Source organism: Hordeum vulgare, chromosome 3H (assembly GCF_904849725.1).
Source record: "Hordeum vulgare subsp. vulgare chromosome 3H, MorexV3_pseudomolecules_assembly, whole genome shotgun sequence".
Lineage (NCBI taxonomy): Eukaryota > Viridiplantae > Streptophyta > Magnoliopsida > Poales > Poaceae > Hordeum > Hordeum vulgare.
In genome coordinates this window covers 585,265,988-585,272,131 of record NC_058520.1, presented here as the reverse complement: position 1 = coordinate 585,272,131, position 6,144 = coordinate 585,265,988, and positions in this window count along the sequence as shown.

Here is a 6,144-nt window from a genome sequence, read left to right as displayed (position 1 = left end):
CACCAATTCTATGGTCATGAGATATTTTCAACCCATGATTTCTTCATTGAGCTATCTTTGTTTGGACTTCACCTAAAGCTTTTCCTATGGATTGTGCTATCATGGTGCTTGTCATTAATCCAAGTTCTCAATGTATCCTCTTGGTGTAAGAAAGTGTGCTTATCTTGTTTCTCCCAATCAACCCTTGTGTCTGTTAGTGGCTGGTTGTCACTTCATTAGTTTGAAAGGTTTCCATAAGCCCACTACTATCTTGTTCTTTTCGTTGTTGTTTTTCCAACAACTCTGTCCAATTCTTCTTGCAAGGATGCTTGCCAAGTTCATTGGAGTTAGTAGTTGTCATTCTCTCTTCATTCTCTTCTTCCGTATGAACTAGTTCCTATTTTATTGTTTCGGAGGCCTTGTGATGTTGCTCTTTTGGGTCTATCTTGTTGTTCTATCAAGATCATGGTGTTCCCTTGCTCTATTTACTTGTTTGTTATGAATATTATCTAATTCTCCTATATTTTCGAATTTTTTGTCCCATTTTCCTACCGAAGTGCTGCCGAAATTTTCCGTGAATTCTTGCTTCTTTCTCATATCATTCCTCGTCTCTTTGCAACCTTCAAGGATCGTTGGTTTCACTCGTTTGTCATAGAAGCGACTAAATTTTACCTCTTGTTCTTTCTCATCCTCTCCCCCTTTCATTCTTGGATCTCGGGGCGAGATCCTCTTGTAGTGTAGGAGAGTTGTGACAGCCCGATGCCGACGTTCCAGAAGATTCCCCTTATATTCCGTTTTCGTCGTGTGTCTATTTTCTTTTGTCGCATCATCATCACATCATTCACATCATCTGCATTGCATCGGCATCTCCGTTGCCGTCAGTTTTCAAAACTTGCATCCGTTGTTAGTTGCCGGTTCACTTCGTTGTTCGTTCTGAGCCCGACCGCACTCGCACGCGCCCGCGGTACCGTCGAAACCCTGTTTTAAAAGTGCAATTAAAACTTTCTCTGATCAGGGTGAAACTTGGCATGCGGACGTAATTAGTTATAGCCAGCCCGCCTGTCGAATTTTGTCGCGATCGAAGTCCGTCTAGTACCCGAACGGTCGACCGTAGCGGCACCGTATTCGGTCTACCGTCGGTCGGTTATCGGTGTTTTAAAAATTGTTGTCGCGTCGCTCGTTTCCCCTCTCGTCTGTGGTAAACCACCCTACACGGTCACATACCCATTCCCGCGTGCGGAATCGTCCGAATCCGACCCCGCGGTTCCGGTAAATCTAGCCCCCCATTTGTCTATAAATAGACGCCCAAGCATTTATTTCAGCCCCCTCTCTCTCTCTTCCTCGATTCCCGTGCCCAACCCTAGCACAGCCTGTCTCCCACCTCCTGCCAGCCGCCAGGGCCCGCGAGCCCGAGGCAGGCCCGCCCGAGCCCATATGGGCCCAAGCCGCCGCCGCCCCTGATCTACCCCGGCTCCCGCATCTCCAGCGCCGCCGCCGTCAGCCACCAGCTCGAGGGGAGGAGCCCCCGAGCCCGCGCGTGCCGGCACCCCAGCCGCCGTGCCTCGCCGGCCGTTGCGCCCCGCCACCAGCTCCTCCCTCGACACCGGAGCCGTGCGCCAGCCTCCGGTCACCTGCAGCGCCGGCCAACCTCCGCGCCGAGCTACCAATCCCGCACTGCCTTGAGCCGCCACGACTTCCCCGCCGGTGCTTCGCCTCCTCGCCGTGCCGCGCCTCGCCGCCCTACTGCCTTCCGCAGGCCAACCTCGATCCCGCGCCGCCAGCGCGTCGCCATCGCCGAGCCTGCCCTGCCTCGATCCTGATCGGATCTAGGATCGCCCCGTTGACCAGCCTCGCTTCGCCCAGCAGGCCGAGGCCCAGCGCCCCGCGGCTGGCCCAGCGACCAGCTCCAGGCGCCCCGCCTCGGCCCACCAGCAGCGCCTTCGGCCCAGCTCGCCCCTCCAGTGCCTCCTCTCCACCGACCTGGCCCATGGCCTCGGGTGAGTCCCGCAGCCCAATCTCTCGCCCTGGGCGGCGTATATTATTCTGCGCCCCCTGTGTAGCCCATGAGAAATAGATTAGGCCGGTTTGAAATTAGGTTGATTTCGGAATTATATTGAAATTCCAGAAAATATGACGATATTAAAACGCCCGTAGTTTTAAATCCGTAAGTCGGATCGCGACATATTGTATGTGGTTTTGGCATAGAATTTCGCGTAGAATACGATTATCCAACTTGCATATTTATTTGACGGTGTGTGACGCATCGAATGCATAGATTAGCGTGCTGTCTAGATAGGATAAACGCCGTATTTATTTTCCGCGCGCGTTCGAATTGCTCGGATGCCGTAGTATAAATGTCCATGTTTTAGGGACCATTTTTCCATGTATTTTAAAGCGGTCATTTGTATTTTTGCGTGTAGGGAATTGCCGCTAATTTATTTTCCCGCGTATAGGTTATTTTCTCGCATTTATGTGTGGCATTATTTTTTGTTGCAACCCCACATATTTTGTATGTTGCTGGGGTAGAAAAATCCAGTGAATTTTTCTGTGCAATTAGTTTTAGCTTTCGAGTAAGTTAGTTCGCGAGATATTTTGCCATGTTGCCCTTTTGTTTAATTCGTAGGATTTATTCCGTACTTCATTTGATTAAGTTGTCAACTAGGCAGTTGTTCTTGGGTGTTTAGACTAGCCCCTGGTATTTTTGGTTGCAATAGAAATGCATGTTTAGGTGTGGTTTGATTGCCCTCAAGTTGCTAGAAATAGTGCTGATTTGGAGGAACTAAAATATTTCTAAGTCTGGAATCTGTTATATTTTGTTGCTGTCTTGTCTTGCTTGTAACTTGTGATCTGTAGCTCTTTTGAGGTTGGTGTAATGGAGTTAGTTTTACTCCTTGTGTTTCTCTAGCATGCTGCGAATTTTCATGCCATTTGGAGTCCTGTAGCTTATGGTTTTGCTGCTGTCAATATGCCTTCAGACCGAAAACTGCACTTTCATGAGGTGTTATTTTCACTAAGTCTGAAATAGTGTGTGCGATGCCATGTTGTGTCTTCTTTTCCTAGTGTTCCTTGCTGCCATGCTAGTTGTTGTTAGTTGTTTGTAGTAGTGCTTCTTGCCCTCTTTCGTGTCATGCCTTGCTTGAGTTATCGGAGTTGTGTAGCTTGTAGTTGCGGGGTGTAGAAAATGCTATGTGACTGATTTTGGCAGATTGTAGTGATTTCTTGTTTTGCTCGTAGTTTATGATCCGTAGCTCCGATTTGATCGTGTGCTACATGAAAATTGCTTAGAATCTCGTGTAGTTTCATTTTCTCTTGCTGGTTGTATGTTTTGAAGTGACTGTAGCCGTCGTTGCACACTTATTGCATTCATGCCATCATATCTTGCGGTGCTTGTATCTTTTAATCCGTAGCTCCGTTGGAGATGATCTCTATGTGTAAATCGCTTGTATCGACGCATAGAATCACGTCAACCTATTTGTTTGCTGTTTAACAACTAATTAAATGTGTTAATTCAGATCTGGACAGAACTGTAAATTAACATGTGAGGTCGTCTCGGAGATGATATATGTCATTTCCGACCTCATTTAAAATGTCTAGATAGGTAGTTTAATTTCCGCTTCACCTCTTGCATGTTTGACAACATTAATATTGCCGTGTAAATAACCGGGAGTGAACTAAATAATTCATATGTGGAGTTTCGTCAATATGCAACTCGTTGCATACTGAACTTCACTTAACGTGTAGTGTTGGTTTGTGTGAGTTGTCATGCCGTGTCTTCCATGTGTTCAGCTGCTCATGCATCATATGTGTTGTGCATCGTGTGGTGAATTTCGTGTGTTGATTTGTGTTTCCGGTTTGCTTCGTCTCGATAGAGTTCCGCAGCGTGCCGGATTGTGAGGACCCGCTCGACTACGTCGGTTCGTCTGCTTCACGGAGGCATTCTTCTTTCAAGCGGGATCTCAGGCAAGATGATCATTTCCCCAGATACCATTACTATATTGCATGCTAGTTTTACCGTTTCTATCGTTTATGTCTCGTTGTCTACCACCTGTTAAATATCAGCCTCTCAACAATGCCATGAAACCGTCAACCTGTTCAACCTAGCAAACAACTGATTGGCTAAGTTACTACTTGCTTAACCTTGTGTTAGCGTTGCTAGTTGCAGGTGCAGTTGCTTCCATGTGTTAACATGGGTTCCTTGTTATATCACCATATTAAATGCTATTTAATTTAATGCACCTATATACTTGGAAAAAGGTGGAAGGCTCGGCCTTTCTAGCCTGGTGTTTTGTTCCACCTTTGCCCCCTTAGTTTCGGCTACCGGTGTTATGTTCCATAAATGAGCGCTCCTAACACGATCGGGGTTGTTATGGGGACCCCCTTGATAATTCGTTTTAGATTAAAGCTGGTCTCGCAAGGCCCAACATTGGTACTACATTTGCCCAACATAATAATTTGATAATATTGAAATGCATAGGGAGTTAGTGCTACCCGAAGAGTAATTCTACATAATACAGGGAGGGCCAGTGCTGATGGTGCTGGTCCAAAACAGAGCACTGTGCGGGGCCACCGCGAGGAAACTCGAGGTTTGGCACTCGTACGCGTCGCTTATCCGTCGTGTCCTGAGAACGAGATACGCGGCTCCTATCGGGATCGTCGACACGCCGGGCGGCCTTGCTGGATTAGTTTTACCTTTGACGAGATATCTTGTGCATCGGGATTCCGGTGATGCTTTGGGTAATCTCAGAGTTGAGGTTTTTCACTAGGGAATCCGACGAGATCGCGAGCTTCATGATTGAGGATTTCTATGCGGCTTGTGGTAATTTGTGATGGACTAGTTGGAGCACCCCTACAGGGTTAAATCTTTTCGGAAAGCCGTGCCCGCGGTTATGTGGCAACGTGGAAACTTTGTTTAACACTGGTTCTAGATAACTTGAAATTAACTTAATTAAAACTTGCCAACTGTGTGCGTAACCGTGACTGTCTCTTTCGCGAGTTCCTTCTCCGATCGAGGACACGGTGGGGTTATGTCTGACGTAGGTAGGTGTTCAGGATCATTCATTTGATCATCAGTAGACACGACCAATATGCGTAGATCTTCCCCCTCTTATTTCTTGTACTCATAAGTTTAGCCACCAAATATATGCTTAGCCACTGCTGCAACCTCACCACTTAACCATGCCTCACCCATTAAGCTTTGCTAGTCTTGATACCTTTGGAAATGAGATTGCTGAGTCCCCTGTGGCTCCCAGATTACTACAACACCAGTTGCAGGTACAGGTAAAGGTTACTTGACGTGAGCGCATTGACTGTTCATTTGGAGTTGCTTCTTCTTCTTCTTCTTCATCGATCTAGGATGGGTTCCAGGCCGGCAACCTGGGATAGCAAGGATGGACGTCGTTCTTATTTTCTCGTTTGTTTTCGTCTGTAGTCGGTCCCTGCTCTTACTCTTGATGATTATGTAATGTACTGAAGTGACTCTGATGTAGCTTGTGGCGAGTGTAAGCCAACTCTATATATATCTCTTATGTTCAGTACATGTACTTGTGACGATATCCATTCTTGCGACACGACGAGATGCGCTTCTATCCCTGACGAGGCCCTCGTGCCAAATTGAGGATAGGGTCGCATCTTGGGCGTGACACTGTGGTGCTAGAGGGTGACATTCGGGTACGACAGCGGGGTGCGGTGCTCCCAATGCCACCGCGCTTGGTGCATCGGGACGCTGTCACACTAGCGAGGCCGGTGGGGAGATCGTGCGGGGTAGACGGGGGACTTGCCCTTATTTTGTAAGGAGCCGACCATGACTGTTGGCTAGGTGGCGAGATGGGGACGGGGGGGTTCTGGAGGCTGATGAGGCTGAACCCCACCGCACGCTCAGATTAAAAAAAAGGCCGACCAAGGTCTCTGACGCGTGCACCCGTGGAGTGTGGACGTCATAATTAAGTTGACTGCCGGTGGTTGGGGCGTACACCGAGAGGGCGCGCGCACGTCCACTTCGCGTTCACGCCGACGCATTTCAGTCCCAAATTTGGGCCGGAAATGGGTCGGCGCGAATGCGTTTTGGCAATGTGTTGGCGCGTTGGGCCATCACTTTTGTCCGCACAGACCCAAACGGACGGCCTCGGACGAAATGGGTCACCCCCGTTGAAGTTGCTCTTAATGCTT